We start from the raw sequence: 22,384 nt of genomic DNA on the forward strand, positions 1-22,384 counted from the left end.
CGACAGTTCAAGCACCAGTGTGTGTTTTCTGCCATCCAGCCTCGGGGGCAGTAATAAGCTCGTTATAACTGTAGGATTTCTGCTTTATCTGAAGTGTGTTTTTCAATTTATGCTGCAGCTTCCTGGAAAACGGATTAACCACCATAAGCTGCTCGTCACGTCACACCGAGTAACACTGCAGCAGCAGAACCTCAGTCTAATGCGGGATTCTCCTAATGAAGTGTCCTCTTTACAAATAAGGCATCACCTCGTGTTCGGCTGGTGTGCAAACGTTCGGCCGAACAGAACTATGTGAGCGAGCGGCGCCCAGAATAAAACGGTAATAACTTATCAGGTTACTGTTTAATCATAAAATAAATGTTCAGTTCTGACAGACGAGCTGCTCTCTACTGGCTCGACTTCCATCGTGTTATCGCCGTCTTCAGAGATCTGTTGGGGGTGAGGAGTGTCGTCTGGAGGGGCAGGTTGGTCATCGGGCTGGTTTTGTTTTTGCCTCGGATCCAGCTCTCGATGCATTCTCGCTCATAGGAATACCCATCTGTGGAGCAGATGCACCGTGTTGGTGTATACACTGAGACGATGCAGAGGACGTGGAAACAAACCGCCTCTGACTCAGTTTGAGACGTCAGCGTTCTTCAACATTTGCTCTCCGACTAACCTGCAGCGATGACCGGATCCTTCATCAGCTCTCTGGTGATTGGACACAGAAATTCATCGGGGGCCTCTGAGCCGCTCTGCTCCGCCATCAGGGCCTCGATTTTCCTCAGGAGACGACCACGGAGGCCCACGGACTCTGAAAAATCAGCACGCTTGTCAGGGTTCTGTTCAGCCTGCCTGGTGAATCACATCAAATGCAATGCAACATCTCATTAATCACCATTTTTAGTTACAGCGTCGTTGCTTCATCGCTGCAGACCAACTCAGATCTGCCTCATGTGAACGGTATTCAACTCTATTTTCGGTGAAACTGAATCAGTGAAGCAGGGGGGGCGCTGCGCAATCTGACTTCGTCCTCTCTGGTCTCGCAGATAAAACAAAAGCGTGAATAAATCTGGACCCTGCTTCCGATTAATCGGCGCCGGGACACAAAGAGAGAGACACCTTGCTGTGTGATGATGGCCTCGCAACTCAGCCAACTTAACATCTCATTATTCTGCTGGAGATTAAAACTCCAGCGGGTCCAAAAGAGGAGGATCGCTCTGCACACAGCTGCACGTCTCTGCCCACTGACAGCACCGTTTCACTTTGTCATCAGCTGCAAATTTCAGCAGCAGCTCAAATGGAGGGACGACCTATGCATGATTAGTGGTGTGTCTGTGGATAATGGCAGCGTTATGGACGTGCAGGTTTGGTTCAGACAGCCACAGCAGCTGTGGTGACGTTTTTTTTTTCTGTCTTGCATTTTCATGTCCAGGGGATTTTGTTAGGTGCAGTGAAAACAAACAAAAAAAAACAAGATAATCCCTCCTTATCACACAATTTCCATCTATTTCACCTCTATTTCTACGATCCAAACACCACAAAGGGGCAAACAGTCGACTGGGTTCACACTGCAGACAGAAGGTAGAGCTCAGTGATTGGTAGGATGGGCTGTAGACGGTTTCAGAATATAATCTGACCTGTGTAAAATATTTGATGTTTTCTAAACATTGTGTTTCTTCTGTTATATTCATCTGGAGTGTCCGTTCATTTCTAATTCCCAAAACAGAGGTCTGTCTTTATCTATTTGCATTTTAATATGAACCAATGGGTTTTAAAGCAATATGTTCAAGAGCTGCAGGATGGAGCAGTGGTTAGCACCGTTGCCTCGCAGCGAGAAGGTCGCCGGTTCACGATCTTTCTGCGTGGAGTTTGCATATTCTCCCCATGCAGCATGGGTTCTCTCCGGGTTCTCCGGCTTCCTCCCACACAGTCCAAAAACACGTTAAGGTTAATTCTAAATTATCCGTAGGTGTGAATGTGAGTGTGCTTAGTTGTCTGTCTCTAAGTGTAGCCCTGTGATAGACTGGTGACCTGTCCAGGGTGTCCCCTGCCTTCACCCTGAGTCAGCTGGGATAGACTCCAGCCCCCCATGACCCTAGTGAGGATTAAGTGGTGTGTAGATCATGGATGGATGTATTTCTTCAGTTATATTCATCTATAGTGTCTGTTCATTTCTAATTCCCAAAACAGAGGTCTGTCTTTATCTATTTGCATTTTAATATGAACCAGTGGTTTTTAAAGCAATATGTTAAAGAGTGCATATTGTGCATATTTTCAGTTTTGTGATTGTATTTTGGGGGTTTACGTGAAGACGTTTATATGTTTTAATGTTCAAAAAACACCTAATTTTCCCCTCATACTGTTCACTGCTGTAACACCTCTTCTAACAGTCTCTCTGAAACGCTCCGTTTTAGCTGCTGCCTCTTTCAGGACTCCTTCCTGAAAATCCCAGTCTGCTTTAAATAGTTTTTAAAAAGGCATTTTAGTGCTGCCTAAAAGGTTCTGTGCATTCTGACAACAAGAACCGCCCCGTAGAACCTTCAGAACTGCATGTACTCCTGTGTAGGTTCCCCTGAACAACTTGCGTGGCTGAACGGTTGAACTCAGAGACGCCACCAAGCGCCATTTTTCTTGTCAAGCAGCAGTCGTCTTTATCACTAATGTCGCCATCTTAGAATTAACCTTTTAGTCTAACAAAAACGTGCATCGCTCTGAGTGCAGCTACGTTCTCTATTTTTCATCATTCTGGAGCACTCCAATCCTACACTTCAATGGAAACATAAAAAAAGCCGAGGGGGACCAAAGAGACCTTGCAGAAGTGGCTCAAGTGATGAAATAATGACGGACTGAACAGAAGCTGCTCAGTCATCGTCTGAGGGCGTGCCGAACGAGCTGCTAGGCAGGCAAAATGCAAATGTACCGCATGGTGACGCAATTAAGTAAAGGCAGAAACGCTCGGACTTCAAACGTTTTCTGTGGGACAGAATAACTATTTGGTCTTTAAATGCACTAATGAGCAGCTATAGAACACACTGAAGGAACAGGAAGAGCCACAAAGAGGATGTTAAGGACTCCTACGTCTAAAAAAAAATCATTAAAGTTCCTCAACCTAAAAATTAAAATCTAATCGTTTATCCCACAATTCCCAAATACCCGATTTGCAGATGGTTTTCAGCACCAATCAATTCGGCACACAGCCAGGTATGAACATCTGCTGGGCAAATGATCCTTCCTTCATTTATATGCTGACCCGAGACTGGTCAAAATACAGCAAGTTTAAAAGATCTGGAGAAAAAAAAGAAGCCTATAAAATATTCACCTATTCTGACTTCTTCTCAGAAGAAATACCATGACCTTAGTGTCCTCAAAGGTAGCTTCAACCCTGGATAAGTGGATAAAAAAGAGAGTTTCTGAGCTGCACCGAGGTTCATTATTGATTCATATGTGCCAAAGATGCTTAATACCGACTCTGGATGTGGAGAAAGCGGAGCAAAAAGGAAGATATTTGAAGCATGTGATGAAACTACACTTCCTCCTAAATGTCGTGATTTATTGGGGTCATGTTCTGAGGATTTTTTTTTTTCATCTGTTTATGGGACACAATCAGCCTCCGACAAACAGGAGATCTTAACAATCAGCTCCTGTCCACAGGGGGCCGGATACTTGTGCACACTGCAGCAAAGGAAAAAAAAAAAAAAACTGTGAGACTGTCCTAATTTTGTCCTCATTTAGAGAGCAAGAAGTAGAGGTGGAGCGAGGACAGCATTCAAATGCACATCGCTGAGACCGCGGCTCCCTGCTACCATAAAACCTGGAGCCTTGAAAATGCTGCATTCAAATGTAAAAATAAAACAGTCCCACGCAGCGGCGGCGGCGACGCTCTGCCGACAGAGGAAGTAGATCGTGGTGGAGAAATGACACCTTTCGATCAAGATGCCGTCTCTGGATGAAACCCCGCTGAACCCATCAAGTCCTCTGATTCATCCAATAAACGCCTCCAGGGTGGAAAAGCTGCACTTAACAGGCTAATGCTGCCTTTATGATTTCCATAAGTTCCCACATCTTTTTTCATGGTGACACAAGCTATTAGTACTATACTGTCCACTTTACATTTAGATTGATAATTTGATGCAACGCTCCAATAAAAGTGCAGAATGAGGCCGTCTCCGCAGAGATACGCCGAATTATATCGGAGAGGAACTTTTTTTTCTCCCTTCCTGCCCCTTACTCAAAGATTCATGAATATTTCATCAAGTAAAATGCGCTGGAATCTAATTTGCTCGGTGTGTGTGTCTCCGGTATGTGTCGGCGAGCGCGTGTCTATGTATGTGCGCGCATTTACACAAACAGCATGCATGGAGGAGGAGAGTTGTCGGGTGCACAACGCAAAAAGGGACAGGAAATGTGGCAATCTGGTGTTTCCTCGGCCCTCATTCTGTGGTAATGACGAGAGCTGTCCTCCATACTAAACACATGGAAAAGACATGAGACATGCTTTGCATTGCTGAGCAGCATGCAGGAGGGAAAGTTGGCTTTACTGTTACTGCTCCTTTTTTTTTTTTTTTAAACTGTGTCTACTGCTGTCCAATTAAAGCAAACACAACAACAGCCAAAAGGGCGTTGTTACCGTGATTAAGGGTGGGATTGTGATGCAGCCAGTTAAGTGATTACAGTCGGCACACAAAGTACTCGTAATTAGGCTACAGACAGCTCTTCTGGGCATTCACGCTGCATGCAAACTGTCGTCTAAAGTCCTCTCAAAACTGTGCGTTTTCAAGAAGAATCCAAGATGTGCTTTGCTCAAATACTGGCTGGAAAGCTCTACAGAGGTTTTAATGTGCAGTAAGATGTGACCAACCAGAGGCCACAGTCGTCCTCAGATTTATTCTTCCATTAAAGAAAAGGCAAAATTCACAATAGTCCCTCGAATAACTAGAAACTGAACAAAGTAATAATAAATAAAAATTTGCTAAATTATAACTGAGTGAAATAAGACATTGATTTTGAATTGTGGTTGAAAAGAATAATTAAAAAAAAAACAAACAAAAAAAACTGTCCCAGACAAATTAGAGCATTTGTTCAACAAAATATTAGTTTACGAGTCCCATCATGCTTGTTTTTTTGTTTTTAATATTTCTGTTGAAGCACAATTCAAAAGCAATGCCATGATTTTCATAAAATTTTTTATTTATTCTAACTTTTGTCAATTTCAGCTGATTTCAGTAACTATGAATACGTGTGACTGTAGGTGTAACGAGGTAACTTCAGGTGTAACTCCAGGGTCTGCTTCTAACCTGCTCTGGAGAATTATATGCTCAAGAAAACAGTTCAAAATACATGAACAGCACCTACTAAACATTCACTTTTGTTGAAAAATAGCATCACCATCCCCAGAGGATCCCGTGGGGCTCAGTGCAGAGAGCGGGGAAGAGTTTTATAAGTTTTTTTCAAAGACATCTCATTGTTTCATCCGTCTTTGTAGAGTGATATAATCCTAAAAACAGAAACCGACTAAAGCCTTAGAGTCTGCTTGTTGACCTTAAGATCTGCGGTAAGTCTACTTATCGGTTTGAATGATGTTTTTATATTAGAACTTTATTTGCTCCCAAAACACTGAAAGAATAAAAACTGTCTGAAGGAATGAGACTGAATGTGAGATTGCTGAACTCCGCTTCACTGTGAAAGGGTTCTATTTTTATTGCTTCGTTATTTATTCTTCAAATAATGTTTGTGGTGAGCAGCATAAAGGGAATACATCTGTAATTTCATTGTACAACGATGTGGTGTGTGATGATAATTAAACTGAATATTGAATCTTGAGTAAGAAACTCAGATCTGAGCAGCGTACACATAACGGGACGGTCATTTATTAATTACGCATTACGTTGGTTTCTTGACTGCAGCAGCAACATTATGTGTGAAAACTCTTCATAGTGGTTCAGGAGTACAGTTTATTGTTCTTTTGGGGAAAACATGCAGCTCTGTCCACGTTTGATTTGTCTTTTGGGACCGACGTGGCTTCTTTCACATGGCAGGCTTATTGACTCGATAACCAGCCTCATGTGACCACTTAATGTGGTTATTAGGCTTAGTGAAGCCAGATACCGAAAACACATCCAGGGTGCGCTCAACCTGCCTCGTAGTTCTTTGTGTAAGCCTGCCGGGCAAAACCTAAAACCTCAGTCAGAGATGACGGGTATCATGGTTATTATTTCCTCCATCGGGCTCTCTTCTGTTAAAGAGGGCACTTGGCGCATTATCTGACTCTTTATCCTCTCACAATGGACTGATTGCGTGCCGCCTACTTCGCTGAGGAGGAACAGGTTGTTATATATAGTGTTTTATTCTTTATGGCGCTCCATTTTGAAGGAAAAAAATCCTGCAAGTAAGAAGAAGAATGCTTGTTTCTAACATGACAGCCGCCCATTAGAGCGCTCAAACCTTTAATTTCAGGTATTCGAACATGTTCAAACACGCGTGATATGTGGAAATCACTTTGGTTTAATTCAGAATAAAACTGATGTTATTGATTGAACATCCTCTGTGATAAACGCCAAGGTACCGATCAGCTTTCTAATCTGTCTTCTGTTGCTACGACAGCAGCAAATCAGGACCAAGCTTAAAAACATATTTGTGCATTTTCTGCATCACCAGCTGAATGAATTAAAGCTCTCGTGGCGATGTGACACATGCAGTTCATGCTTCTCTAACTGCTCGGCTCCGTTCGGTGGAATCACGGACGCACGGTTCAACAGGTTTGCAGATAGAACGAGTCCCTTCAGCTGAGAATCTACAGAGAGTACGGTGAGGAGAGACATGGTGCCCAAACTCTGAACAGAAAACCTCATCAGGAGCAGCCACAACGGTGATCTATCCGGATGTAATAAAACCCACTAACAAGCTCCTCTAAAGCTCACTAATTAACACATTAAATCTTATTTGTTTAATTCGCACAAAGGCCCAGATGTAGAAATGACTCGTTGCGGTGAAGTCGGCCTTCGCAGACAGAGCGGCATCAGTGTCCGCATGAATTAGCCACAAACGTTAAACTCACTTTAGGACGGCTTTAGTGGGGGGATAATGACACTTGGACAAACATTCGCTCCTGTACTGTGCCGTTGTTGCTTCTACTACAGGTTTTCCCGGCTCCACACTTTCCACACTGTGACCTTGGACGTCCGTGAGTGGACTAATCTTATTGTGAGAGGGATTATCACCGTTCGAGAGGTAAAGGCCATCCTGCGGGGTGCTGTCCTCGCGGCGTGATTTGTGATTGTATAAGCAGACAGAAATTCACGTCCCTAAATCAGATCGCTGTTTGGCAGGAGTTGCGGAAGGGGGGAAAAAAAAATACAAAAATAAATCAGAGCATCGATGAAAGCAGCTTATATCATGCTTTCCAATTCAGTCTTGTCATGTTTTAGGATCAGAGCGTAAATCCCCACAAAAACACTGAATCCCAATGTGCCCGTGAGAGAGAGAGAGAGAGAGAGAGAGTGTGTGTGTGTGTGTGTGTGTGTGTGTGTGTGTGTGTGTGTGTGTATTGTGCACCGATGTACGTGACTGTTTTATATTCCGTCCTCACCGATTCCCATCTCGGCTGCTGTTTCCTTGTTCAGCTGGATAAGCTCTGGTCCGTCGATGTTGTTGGCTTTAAAGATATTGACGAGCTCCTCCAGTCCTTCCTCGCTCAACCAAGTCTGCACATCCTCCTCGGACCAATCGGCGGGCAGCAGCCTGGAGTGACCCGGCAACTTGTTTCCTGCGAAAACACACAAAACAGGAAGGGAGGAAGTGCTCGGTTATGACTGCGCGCCTCCGTCTCCTGCTACAAAACCTATCAGTTGCAAACAGTTTTCCCTCACACTCCGCAGAAAAGGACACACTCCCTCTGCGGTAATATGGGAGTGATAATTACTTTCATGTGTGCCCACACACACACACACACACACAGAGTTGTGTTTCCATGACTTCAGAGCACATTGACATTACGCTAACCTTAAACCAAGACTTCATGCTATAATTTAGTAATTTATGAGGCCTTGTTTATTGTCCCCATAAGAGAGGCCGGTCCCCACAACGCGACTGTACAAACAGATTTACGTCCCCACAACATGAGTAATCCAACTACACACCTGACCTCAACACGTGATCCACCGAATGAGGAGAAAATCAAACCAGGGCTTGTGTTATTTCTGACTGCCAGCATGCAGCTCATCAACCTTCACGACGCTCTGCGCAAGACGGCGGCCGTCATTTATCACGCGAGGCGGCCCGTTGTGTTGTGTGTCGGCCGCTGATACCTCACAGCAGCCTCCTGGTTCCCATCGCTGATCATTAGCCTTGTGAAGGATGACCCCGAGGGCCGGGAGGTGCAGTTCATTACCACACTAACTACCCATTAGGTTTGCCCCTCACCCCTTGCTACCTCGGCCAGCCTGAAAGAAATAACCGTCGGCTCACATTTTCCTAACATTCTGCTCCCTGAAAACACGTTTGATGTTCATCCAGTGAGGCTTCGGTTTCTAAAGAAGCTGGCGTCTCTGATTATGAGTCGCTGTTCTTTGTGTGGGATTGTTGACTGTCACGACTCGGTCTTGGAGAGTGAATGCTTCCATGGACCTTGTTCAAAGCGGATATTGTGACTCGTCGCACCAGGAAAAGCACAGGTGGAGAGTAATGACGGCTCAGTTGCATTAAACGCGCTTTTATTGGAAGTGAGCCGCCATCATTCACAAGATTCTCAACATAAATAGCAGGAAGTTGTTTGCTGCTCTGTGTAACAATAAAGAGTGGCTATAAAAAGTTTTCTCCTCTCATTGCTTTTCAACACTGAGTCATGCTCAATATAATATTCTGAATTTACAAAAAGACTGTTTCGGGTCAACACTTTCTCCACAGTGATGCCAATGAATTAAAAGCATCAAGCATAAAATAAGTGACAAAGATGCACCTTTGGTCACAACTCCAGCATTGAGCCTGTGTGAATAGATCTCAATCAGCCTTGCACATCTTGACTCTGCAATTTTACCCCATTCTTCTCTACAAAACTGCTCAAGCTCCATCAGGTTGCAAGAGGATAGTGAGTAAACAGCCCTGTTCGAGTCCAGCCACAAACTGTAAATTGGATTGAGTTCTGGGCTCTGACTCCACCACTCCAGAATGTTCATCTTGTTATCTTTAAATCTTTTCTGTTTCAGTCTTGCTGGAAAACAAATCTTCTCCCAGGTCACAGTTCTCCTGCAGACTGCATCAGGTTTCCTCCAGGATTTCATTATGCTTTGCTGCATTCATTTTACTCTTTACTTTTACAGGCCTTACAGGACCTGCTGTCGAGGAGCATTCCCACGTCATGATGCTGCCACCACCATGCTTCACAGGGGGGTGTGGGCGGTCTTTGGTGTCTAGTGTGACGGACAAAAACTCAACTTTGGTTCCATCAGACCAAAGAACCTGGTGAACTCTAGTCAAGATTTTAAACAAGCCTTTTTAAACAAACAAACAAACAAACAAAAAAAAAACAAAACGGCTAGTGCATGTAATCCTTTCCTTTCAAAGCATTGACCCTCCTCGCCTTTATAAACAAACCACGATTCAATTCCTACATGCACTGGAAAAGCAAAACTACAGTCTAGCTTTTAACTAGTCAATACAATATATTGTACTTATCTGGACTGGTTTTCATTTTAACTCAGTGCAAGTCTCTACTAGTGTTTAACGGCTGCTACTCCTTCTATTCTCGTGTCTCTTGTGCTCCGGTCTTTGTGTGTCTGTTTCCACATGTGGGTCTGCTCTGAAATGGATTCAGTGTATTTAGCGATGCTAGCATTGGCCATTGGTTGTGGCTGGATTATTATTTTTTTATTGACTGTGTATGCAACCTTTCTTGGTGTAAATGTAACTGAAGGGACAGGGGGAAATGTGGCCAATTAGTTTTGGTCTGAGATGCCGGTGCTTTGGCGACATCCAGTGGTTCTGACTGTTGCACAGTACCCGAGTAGCTGTAAGTGTACGCCAAAAGCAGGACCACCTGTACGTGGAATGCAGCCATCATTAATATACCTGAGATTCCCCAACTGTGACGAGTCAAAATGAAAAAGGACTTATGAGATATAATCTGTCTTTTTTTTTGCATGAGTAAAACTTGCTGCCCCAGGCAACTTCAGACTCAGTGGAAATATTCACTTATTGGTCGGCACAACAGTGAGCAGGGTAACACCACCTCCTTTCTGCAGCCCTGGCTGATAGCGTCTGGAGTCTCTCAGTCTAGGAGGCTGAGTCATGGAAACACTGTGCCAAAAGCATGAAAACCTCAGCGCTTCACGGCAGTCTGGGACAGCTCAGACTGCAGTGTTTAATTACTTGGACAGATGCACATATGAAGCCCTTCTTAACATCTCAATGCTTTATAGCTTAAAGGATAAGGCTGGTGGTAGTCTATTTTTCTTATTGTCAACAAATTCCATGAAAAGACCAAAACCAACAATGAACTGATCCCACTAATAAGTTTTGCCTGTGCAGCTAAAACCCGATGACACATTTCTCTGTGCCATGAGCCTCACGATTGGCCAAAAACTATAAAAACACAACTGTTTGCACTGGATGACATGGTCCCTCATTTCCATAAACATTAGCACAAAATTATTTTCAGCTCCACATACATCATCCTGCTGCTGTAAACGCTCACCAGCATGTTTAAGGCGAATTAATTTGTAGCTGAAAATATCCAAACGCAGACAGACCCACTAATTACTCCTGTTATAGTTAAATTTTAAACTATTACTCTGGGCTTGTAAAGCACTGCATGTTTCAGGATTAAACTACATTTCTGATCTGTTGCTACAGTCTGACCCATCCTGATCCTTCAGACCAGATTTGCTTACTGTCCTCACAGTCTAAACTAAACATGGAGAAGCAGCGCTCAAGTAGAAAACAAAAAAAGTTGGCGCCAACTCTGGCCAAAAATCAAAGATGTCTACTGACACTTATTACAGAATGGAGGGATCACTCTAGTTGATCAGACCTCAGTGAGGCTGTTGCTGGGTAGAATTTAAACCGCAATGACAGTGGTAGCAGGCTGACATGTCCGGCCCTAACAGCAGAGGGAAGGAGTTATCAGTCATGCACGTGTGACGCAAATCAAGAAGCAGCAAGTTTACTTGAAACCAGTAGAATGCACTCTGCATATGGACGATACTGTTCTCCCACAATGTAATACATAAAATAAATGTGGTGAGCGTGGGGTAGATCTGACTGACAAATCAATGACAGTATCCATAGTGATAAAGCAGCAACCTGTCAATCACAAGGCAGCCCCGTCGTAAAACAAACCCTGCTTTACTGTGCATTTTCCTCTAAATGGAACCTTAATTTACAAAATGAACACTTCACTTCATTGAAGAAACTAGCAATAGAGACCATAAACTAATTAGGAAAGTGTTTGGTGAGGTAGCAAATCAAGTGAGAAATTGTCATTTTCTTATACTTCTATACAATCTAGCTCAGATGAGTCGCCCCCTGCTGGTCGGTAGAAAGAATGCACGTTTAAGTCACTTCATTTTTCAGACATGGAGGCAGAAAATTTTATCTTTTTATTTTTTAAGTCCTGTGTATTAATAATATTGTGCCTTTTTGCGTCCCTCATAAATCAAGTTTAACTTATTTATCAAACCTGGGCTGCACGGTGGCTCGGTGGTTAGCACTGTCGCCTCGCAGCTAGAATATCCCCGGTTCGTGTCCTGGTTAGGACGCCCGTGGAGTTTGTATGTTCTCCCCATGCAGCGTGGGTTCTCTCTGGGTTCTCCGGCTTCCTCCCACAGTCCAAAAACATGTTGAGGTTAATTGGTGATTCTAAATTGTCCGTAGGTGTGAATGTGAGTGTGCTTGGTTGTCTGTCTCTAAGTGTAGCCCTGTGATAGACTGGTGACCTGTCCAGGGTGTCCCCTGCCTTCACCCTGAGTCAGCTGGGATAGACTCCAGCCCCCCTGTGACCCCAGTGAGGATTAAGTGGTGTATAGATAATGGATGGATGGATAATCACACCTGCTATACCTGTACAAATAAAAATGTTTTGGGAAGCTACAACTAACATAATGTTTAGCACATCTACTGTTTACACTGTTCACCATCTGAGAACATCAGCATCCATAACATTTGCAAATTAGCACCAACTCCACAGTGGGAGGCTGATGGGACTGTCATTAGTTTTGCAGATATTTGCAGTGTTTTTGCTCTAAATCTCGAGAAGAGTTGTATCTGCACCAAATTTCATGGCGGGAGATGTTTGTGCATAGCATGACTAAACACCACAGAGCCTATTTGTTTAAGGAAATTAGTGAGCCTCCTGCAAAACTGTTGACTATATATTTTTTAGAACTCAGGAGAATTGAACAGGCTTAAGAAAGATCTGAAAAGACGGACCAACACATTCTTGGTCTTTTCATGGGATTTGCTGTCATTAAGAGAAATACTGAATAATGCCAGCCTTATCCTTTCATGCCAGACAGTCGTCATTTCATTTTAATTCATTGTTTTGGATCCTCATTCGCTACACCTGATTTAGGTTACACAATGCAAGACGCGGCACGCACGCCTGACAAACACAATCTGAAGAAAAGCCTTCCATCACAAACAAAAAGAGAAAACAGCGCAAAACAACAATAGAGAAGCTGTTTTCGGTCGATCCGCACAGTAAATCATCTAAACGCCCGTACGAGACACTGATATGTGAATCATTGGCATGAAGCAGTAAAACAAAACAGCCTTGGTTTAAGCTCAAAGAGTAACTGTGAGTAACTGAAGATTTCTGAGGGCAAAACAGAGAGATGCATTTATTTACCTTGGCACGCTGTCTGCTTTGATTCGGCTGCTGCAGAAAAACATAAAAGAGAATAGGTTTAATGTGTGAAAAGAGAGAAAGAAACAAGATTAAAGGGGAGCCAGAGAGAGAGAGAATGAGGTGGAGGCATAATAAAGGCCGATCTTCATGCAGATGGAATTTGCTTTGTCAACATCAACCTGATGGGAGCCGTGCTCGTGAAGCTTCAAGGCCTCCAGATGTCGACGATTGCACCTTTTCATTTAGTATTCCAAATGTTTTCTTTCATGTTGGCTTGGAACAGTTTTTTTTCTTTTTTGGTTTTTGTTTTAAGGAGCATTCACCTTCATAACAACGGCTCTCAGAGGCTCAGTGGTAGTTTGCCCTGCTGCACTAATAAACATCTATCACAATTCCTCAGCCAGACAGCAATACACATGTAATAGGAGCTTCTCCGGGCTGGATATCTCCCAAAACACACTTTAGGGAGGCTTTGGCGCTGCAAATGGCTTCTGGGCTTCATAGCACTGCTAACTGTCTGTTTTTTTAAAAAAAGTTGAGTGATTGTGCTTTTATTGGCGCCAAGCTAAACAATTCTCTGCTGGGTATTTACCCGTTATCCCGTCTCCATCTCCAATTCTCCACACGTTTACCGACCGGTCCATGGAGCCGGTGGCGATCCAAGGAAAGGTGGGAGACACGGCGACGGCAGTCACATACCTGCGAGGAAGGAGGAGTGTGAAGGGGGGCGTACGACAGACCGAAACCAGCACAGGAAGAGATCGGCCTTAAAAGTCAGGTTCCAGTCTTAGATGGCACAGCATCTTAAATCCTTTCAAGCACTTCAAAGCGCTCTGCTGGTTCTTACCCGTGGTGCCACATCAATGACTGTGCAGAAAGCAGCGCTGGAGAATATACTGTTGCATCACTGCACCCAGCGCTTCTGGGAAAAGCTAATCAAGCAAAAATCACACGATTTGATCTGAAACACTGGGGACTCCCGCTCTGCTGTTGGCCTGATGGCTGCAGAGATTGCATGGCGGCGGGAGGTCAGGTCATTTACCTGTCATGTTGTTTCAAAGTGTGGAGCAGGGTTCCCAGGTTCTGTAAACAAAGCACAAACAAACAGTGACAAAACGGGAATGTTTGGCATCTGTGTTTACAGAGGCTGTGAATTACTGTTTAGAAATCCACTCGGCTGCAGTTAACTGAAGCAGCACACAGAAAGAAAAAAAAAAATCCATTTCGTGAGAGTGTTTGTGTTTCACTTACCGCATCATATATTGCAACACTTTTATCCACTGAGCTGTTGAATAATTAGAGTAAATAAAGTCAACTTTTGCAGAATCCATATGCATGCATTTCCATGATGGAATGGTTAAAAAAAAACTGATTCTGGTCAAAAAAAACAAACCGTAGCATAAAAAAAACGCACAGATTAACCTTCAGAATGTTTGAATTTAAGCCAGGAGCAGCAGAAGGACCCAACAGAAGCTATAAAATAACAAAATGCACTCCTCCTGTGGCCGACTGAGAGAACAGCAGGATCAGTGCTCAGCAGTGGCATCTGCTGTTTACAGCTCAGAGAGAAAAAAAAAAAAAACGAGCCTTTAAACATGTAGGAGAGATTAATTTAAACTTAATTCGTCCCAAATGAGCAAATCATTCCGCCGCAAATAATAAAAACAAATGACATTATAAAACATGACCTGACAGGCACAAAAAAAATCAATATTGCTGAAGCGGGGGAGATGTTTATTAGTTCTGCTTACAGATGTGAGGAACGTTTGAGTGTCTTACCCCGAGACGACCGAGTCTCCGTCAGAGGAGAAGGCGCAGGACAGAACCGGAGCCGACTGGCCGGTGAGGGAGTGAAGCAGCGTCATGACGCAGGCTGAGGGTCAGCGAACACACAAACACAGGTAAGGTTATGGCAAAGTAAAAAGTTGTGGCTGTATTAGACCTGCTGTGGACCCCTGCGGCTGAGCAAAAATACTACAATATCACCTTCTCAGGTTTTCCATTAAACAGTGATTCTCTTTTCTCTTGCTGCTGTGCCACCTGCTGACAGCTGCTCGGAAGCAAGATTTTATTTGTGCCACTAAAACTTAACACGTACCCCCGTGCGTTCACTTTAGGTGCCGACTAATTGGTCCGTAACGGCGTTTGTATTATCGGCTGCATTTAAATGAAACCTCCCCTCTTCTCCATTAGGAGCTAAAACGCTGTTTTGAGTGGGAGGCTAATTTGTTATTCCCATACATATTCATGATTGATGTGCCGAGTATCAGTGCAGCATGCAAGGGGAAGGAAAAAAAACAGTAATTGTGATGTGCGGATGGGAGGTGTCGCGTCGGGACACACTTCAAAACTGACAATATTAAAAGGCTTAACCCACAGAGCGACCATCGAGATGAAGAGTATGAGCATCTGCTGTAATACTGAGCCGTGAAGATATAGGACTTAAAGTAAACAGAGGCTAGAAAATATTCCATAGATGGCAATTCAGGCTTTCAAACTGGCCCCTCGCCTCCCTGAATCACCTACACTCGAGTCTCCTTTTCATAAAATAGTAGCAGAGAGGTTCAAGCATGCATTCCTCTCTGGCCAAGACAAGATAAATGCACATTTTTCACAAACTGGAGCTCCTTCACATCTGAACAGCCGCATTCTAAAGAAACCAAACGAGGACAGACATTGTTCCGCGTCCTTCTGCAGGCTGCTCAGAGATTTGAAAAAGAAAAGAAAAAAAAAAAAGAAGGTCTCCATGGACTCGGGTCACCATGTGGGACACATCAATTCCTCCCCAGAAACAGCTGTTACCACGGCAACACATCTTTAGGACCTAACAACATGGCACACAAACGATAAAATACAGTCTGGAGCCCGGTTACACAACCTATGGACGTACACGAGATGTTCTTGTTCTGCCGTCGGTTGTACAAGAGATAAATGTCACAGTGGATGTATGCACCTGATTTCCTTCCAACTCCTCTCCTCACTCACACACACTCTCACACACACACTCTCACACACACACACACACACACACACACACACACACACACACACACACACACACACTGTCCTCTGCTGCATTTCAGCAGAATGTCTTAAAGTGATCCATTATTAATGAGTCAGTCTGCAGCTGATTTACTCCACTCTAATAAAATTCTTCTATTCTGCAGAGAGATTTCAAGGTTGAAGCCGGCAGCAGACTCCCCCCTCTCTCTCTCTCTCTCTCTCTCTCTCTCTCTCTCTCTCCCCTCCCTCCCTCGTGGGCAACGGGGTGAGGGAGCACTCGGTTGAGGAAGCGGGCAAAGGGGTCGGCCTACCTGCTCCTTCACGCTGGGAAACAATCCATATTTTCAGCTGGCTGTCCTGTCCGCAGGAGGCCAGTCGAAACTCCACACAGCAGCCATCTGCAGAACAAAAAAGAGAGAAGCCGCATCTCGTCTTTCTCAACGTTCATGCTCGACTGAGTCTAATAGACGGGGGGGAAGACAAATATCATCCGACGGCCTGTTTGCGAAGCGTGCCAGCGTCTTTTATGCTGGTGTGAATGGTGTTTTGATTGGAGCCAAACGTTTGATTCTAGGCTAATGTTTATCACTTTTATTCAACTGTGATAGACGAAGCATTTAGTTTGATGATGGAAAAAGAAGGAAGGAGATCAAAAAGTGTTAATTTTGGAAAATTAGTCATTTCAACTAAATCACAAAAAGCAGCTAAAGAGCCCGTATTATGCACATTTGAAGGTTTGTAAGTTTAATTGTGGAGTCTTTTAGAATGCTTTAAATAAGAAAACACTAATGATTTTTCACATTGCTGCAACACCTCCTCTCATCTTCTGTCTGAACAACTCCATTTAGCTCCTGTCTCTTTAAGGCCTCATTACTGAAAAGTCCAGTCCACTCTGGTTTGTCCGGTTTGTTCCCAATGAAAGCAAGGTAACGTTATTTACATATCTGCAACTCTCAGGCCCGGTGACATGTTCCCACTAAGCATGAGAGGACTTGAGCCTGGTGCATGGGTCGAGTCTTTACACTCCCTTGAAGTCCACATTTCTGCAGACTTTGCCTGATGAAACTACCCCCAGCTCACAGTGTGGTGACATTAAACACAAGGGTAACCAGGAGAAGCCCGGAAGTGTTAAAACAAACAAACAGCAGCAAAAAAAATGTAAGCACTTAAAGGCGCAATCAACATTTTACAAGGAATAAGTAGTTTACACGCATGTCTAAACACATAGCTCAGAGGTGATTCATAGCCACAACTGTCTCTAGTTGTTTGTCCTGTGAAGACATGATGATAAATGTCAAATATGCGTTCCCTCAAGAGCCTTGGGTGTGAAGAAAGTTTAGAAATAAGTCCCAAAACCACAAAATGCGACACATATCTTTTGCTGTCGTCAAGGAAATGTAATAGGGACGTTGCAAAGTGCCGTCCCATCTCAGTTCTTATCATTTGGAGCTCTTGCAGCCTTTGCACTCAATCACTTACTAGGAGATGTCAGTGAGGGTTTAGTGCTAAAGGTTTCCACATCTGCATGCGACGTACATTTCGTCATATATTCAAATCCGCAACTGTCTGCACTACAAGCATGCTGATGTGCCAGGAAAACAAGTGGCGCTTAAAACAAGCGTATAGAATGAGGACAGACTGTACAAGGAGATTCTCGACCATCCACACCTTCATTACTCATCATTACCAGAGCTGTAATTGAAGCACTGGCTGCAGGTGCTTTGATTTGAACATGCCATCCATTGACAGAGCACAGTGGGAAGTTCTAAAACCTCCACAAGTCCTGCGCTGTCCGCCCACTGTGCTCGACACACCTCAGGAACATTCAGCGACACCGGGTTAAATAGATGGTTCATTCTGTAAATGTCTGTGTTCACCATCTGCGCAGACCAGCTCGGTCCAAGTGTGGCATGAACAGAGCCGCATGTCCGCTCATCAGCCTGAGCACACGCACGTCGTAAGCATTAATTGGCCGTTAGGTTTTAAAGTGGAAATTGGGGCTATCAGTACAAGCAGAGAGAGACATGGCTATAGAAAGGGAACAATGGTGTGGAAGCCGCTGTGTAGAAGCCAAAAATGTAATAACAGCAGATAACGTAATAAATTTGCACTTTTTAAAATGTAATAGGCCAATAACGTAATAACTGGCCAATCACGTAACTAAAGTCCTGAACCAATAACGTAGTAAGTTATTATGTTATTGGCCAAAAGTTATTACATCGATTCAGGACTTTTATTATGTTATTGGCCCGTTATTACGTTATTGGCTTCTACATGCTGAATCTTTCTTTAAGGTCCTGCAGACCTAGCTGCTAGCTCAGCATTATGCTAAAGTGTGACATAGTGATGTCGATAAGTAACAGAAGAAAAGCCTGGACTTCAAACAAGGCGTTTCAGGCTGGTTAGGAGAAGTGTTTTAACTTCTTTTAAAGTGGACTTTAGGCTTTTTAAGTTTGCAAACCTTTTACATGCAAAAAAACACCAGCTACATACTAAAGAAAGGCGGAGAAAAAAGGCATAACGTGGGCTCTTTAATTGCAAAAATAGAACCACTGATACCGATGAAATAATGCCAAAGGAAACTGTAACAGGTTAAGTAACCAGGATGTTGGATTTGTTTAACTTTAACTTCGCAAATCAATCTATAAGTCTACAGATTATTACAGTAAAAAAAAAAGTTAAATTACTTCTACATATTGCTAGTCAACAGACCAAAACCTATTCAATTTAAAATGGCATAAACAAAGAGAAACAATTTTCAAAAGCCAATTTATTTCAGTCATATTTGAGTTCTCGTACCACAAACAAACTTCCACTCCTCTCCATTGCGTTGGAGTTGCAGCAGAAAATCTCAAAAGACAAATATGTTGAAGCCTTTGCAGAGAAAACAGGCTGCGGTTTGAGTGAGACGACTCTTAAAACGCAGCTTACCAACTTTGAACTGGGGTGCGAAGCTGCAGCAGGTGACTCCCAGGTCGTGGGCGTCCTTCTCGCGGTGCAGCAGGCTGACGTTCACGTCCCAGATTTTGAGGTCTCCTTGGGTGCAGCCGGTCACGAACATCTGGCCGCACGGAGAGAAGCAGCAAGCCACGACGCTGGCCTCGCTCACCGCGTTGCATCTGCGAGGGTTTGCACTTGGTGTTAACAGTGAGGTTTATCAGGAGGTGTGCAAAGAGGCAAGAAGCAGGACGTGATCTAGAACACATTAATCCCGCTTTAGCTCCGTGGAACCAGTTTGTTTCAGCCTACTGTGGAGTCCTGCGCTGAGTGTAATGAGATTCATTTAAACCACCTGCCAGAGTCTTAATCAGAGACACTCAGCAGGCCTGGCTGCACAAATATCACAAGTTCAGTGAAATCAGGGGAATAATAGATAAAAATTGAAAATAATCTTCATAAACTGTTTTCTTTTTAAGTTATTTGTCTTTGCTGTTATTCAATCAGTCCTATTAGGTTGGTTACTCCTGTGTTTGTCTTGCTCCGGCCTTCATTAGCCCCATTTGTCTCTATTGACAGAGCAGTAACCTGAAGGCAAACCTGAATTAAAGCTGTCCTGAGGTCACTCCAATCTTTATTTAGGCAATTAGATCAGCGAGTCTGAGACGATGCTGAATTTAGGACGATTCTAAACCGTGTCTGGGAAGAACAATGAATTAGCAACATTAAAAAGGTCCTAAAAATGTTTTTTACTGGTTTGAAAGTGTGACTTTGACAGAAAAATCATGTATCGATGAGAAAAGACTACCAGGACAGTTGTGCGCCGACTCCACCTGCTGATGAAGGCTGAGATGTTGCTCAAAATTAAACTGCAGTTTCAAGATTTAACCTTTTAGTCTCAACTTTTTTGTTCAAGTAAAGTTTGATCAGATTGTACTTCACGCTGGATACAGTTGTCCTCAAATGTATTCATATCCTCCCATTAAAGAAGGAAAAAAATGTATGAAAATCATGACATTGCTTTTGAATTGTGGTTCAACAGAAATATTTAACAAAAAACAAGCATGATGGGACCCGTAAACTAACATTTTGTTGAAGAACCCTTTGAGCCAATCACTGCCATCAAGTGTTTTCTGTAACTCTCAATCAGACTTCTGCACCTGTTGACAGGTGTTTGGATTTCATTCCTCATCAGCAAAGTGCTCTAATTTGTCAGTTTGTGTTGTTGTTTTTTTATTATTATTCTTTTCAACCACAATTTAAAAACAATTACTTATTTCACTAAAGTATAATTTTGCAAATTTTTATTTATTATTACTTTTTTCAGTTTCTAGTTATTTAGTTATTCTAGTTATTGTGAATTTTGCCTTTTCTTTAAGGAAGAAATCTGAGGATGAAACACACTGAACATGAACTGATTCCAGCCTTTGTTGGCACGTCACAGCAATCTGATGGGATAAAACAAGACATTTGAAGATGTGACCTCTGACATTTATCACTATTCTCCTCACCTTAGATGCACCGAAGGAAAAACGAACCCCAAAGTGGATGATTTACAGACTTTCTCTCTTTATAAATATTAACTAAGGAGTCACTTCACGGTTTGCTTAAATATTTATGGGAAAACGCTTTAAAATGTCCATTTAAGGCTGGAACTAGGCAGGAAACTGGGCCTTGATTTGCTGCCGTGGGTCACACTGTACCTGAGCAGTGTCTTGGAGGGGAACTCCCAGAGGGCCACGGTGCCATCGCAGGCCCCGGCCAGCAGGAGGGAGGAGTCCGGCGCCAGTGCGCACACTCGGAGCGGACTGCGGCCCGGGTGCTGCAGCTCCGCGGTCGCCTCACCTGTCTGCGGGCTCCACACCACGACGCGTCCGTCCGTGGAGCAGCTGAGCAGGTGGCGGCCGCAGGAGCTGAAGCGGCAGCAGTGGACCCTGTAGCCGTGACCTGTGAGAGGAGAGCAGGGCAGCTCCGAGAAGTCCGCCGTGTCGTAGACGCGCAGGGTTTTGTCGCCGGAGCAGGTCGCCAGCAGGGACGGAGAAAAGGCGCAGCAGCTGACCTCGTCCGTGTGATGTCGAAGAGTGTGAATTAAAGACACCATTTTGTGACAGATGTGCTCGGCAGAGGCGGCGGATTGATCACAAGGTGGCGCAAAGTGCTCAAATAATCCACCGAGGAGCCTGATTGTGTCTGGCGTTCTCACTGGAAGCCAATGTGCCAAGTGTTGCTGCTGCTTGTGTTTGTCCACTTCCTGGTCCGGAGCGGCTGTAAAGTCTCTCATCTGTTATCAGTCATGTGAGGTGTTGCGTTACAAGGTTCAGAGGCGAGTTTTTTTCATTCTTAAACAATCTAACAGTTAATAACCTTCAGTTTTCTTTTCTGTAAATAAACATGTTTACTGATTATTGACGCATTCGTGCGTAAAAAGCGGTTTCCTCCCCTAAAACTGGATGAGAGTGGAGCCTCCAGATATTTAACATACAGGTGACACAATGGAAAATCTGGATATTCTGTTGTAGCATTAAAAATAATACATGCTGATGTACTTTTGTTCCTTATTCTACAGTGAAATCATCTGATGTGCCCTGATGGATACAGGTACAGAAGACATTCTGGTTATTCAGGTGACCACTGTTTAAAATAGCTATTTAAGGGATAAAAGTTTACTTGTGTTTTAAATATTGATAATTCCATCCATGTGTGATCGTTTATCCAGCTACGGCAGCTTATGCGACAGTAAAGTGTGTTTTCGTTGCCACTTGACTACCTGATGTTCTGGTTTAATAATCAGGTAGGTCATGTTCTCTAAATCATCCACATGCAGCATAATGTCACTGCTGAGAAACTGTTTGATCTTCCTAATAGCAAAAACCTGATACGACAGCAAAATGTTTTGATTTTAAAATAGTTCAGACTTTTGTAGTAAAATATAATCCAGCTGTGATGGAGCTCAGGACGCAGGTGAAGGAAAGTCCTGTGTTACTGACTTCAGATCTGCATGTTGGGGATAATTTAGAGGTAATTAATGAAGTTACTGCTGTGTTGTGTTGCGGGTAAATGTGCACCACTCTCTCTCTTTGGAGACCTTCATGTGGATCCTGATGCTGCAGGTGTTTAATAAATTCAGAGGAAAGACTCCTACAAACAGCTGGAGACAACAAACTTTAGCTCCTGTTAAAGTTTTGAGTACTGCGTGTGCATCTCCGCCAACAAAAGGTGCAAACTGCAAACCGCTTTCTGTGATGTTTATGAACAGCAAACTGGCTGCTGCTATACATATTACTGTTGTTGATGCTGCTTTTACTTGCACTTGCACACTATAGTTGCATTCACTGACACCTGGACACTGCAACTTAAGTGAGTGAACTATCAGATGGCCACAGGGGTTAAAGCTGATTTTAAGTTGAAGTTAACAATTAGAGTTACTACTGCGCACAGAAATACTTCAGTAAAGTACTAGTGAGTGCCCCAAAATTGTAACTAACTACAGAAATTGAATGAATATACTTATAACACGTCACCAAGGGAATTTAACTTTAGTTAAATATCAACCCAGTGAAAAAACGTCAAATAAATCTGATTGAAAAGTGGTGAAATGATAATAATCTAATGGTGATAATAAGT

At 43.4% G+C, this 22,384-nt stretch overlaps 1 pseudogene; it reads right to left on the bottom strand.

Moving 5' to 3' along the window:
* Window positions 1–323: 323 nt before the first annotated feature.
* Window positions 324–21,275, bottom strand: LOC103362120 (WD repeat, SAM and U-box domain-containing protein 1-like; annotated as a pseudogene).
* Between the last annotated feature and the right edge of the window lie 1,109 nt (window positions 21,276–22,384).

The sequence above is a fragment of the Stegastes partitus genome, unplaced genomic scaffold (assembly GCF_000690725.1).
Source record: "Stegastes partitus isolate 25-593 unplaced genomic scaffold, Stegastes_partitus-1.0.2 Scaffold557, whole genome shotgun sequence".
Classification (NCBI taxonomy): Eukaryota; Metazoa; Chordata; class Actinopteri; family Pomacentridae; genus Stegastes; species Stegastes partitus.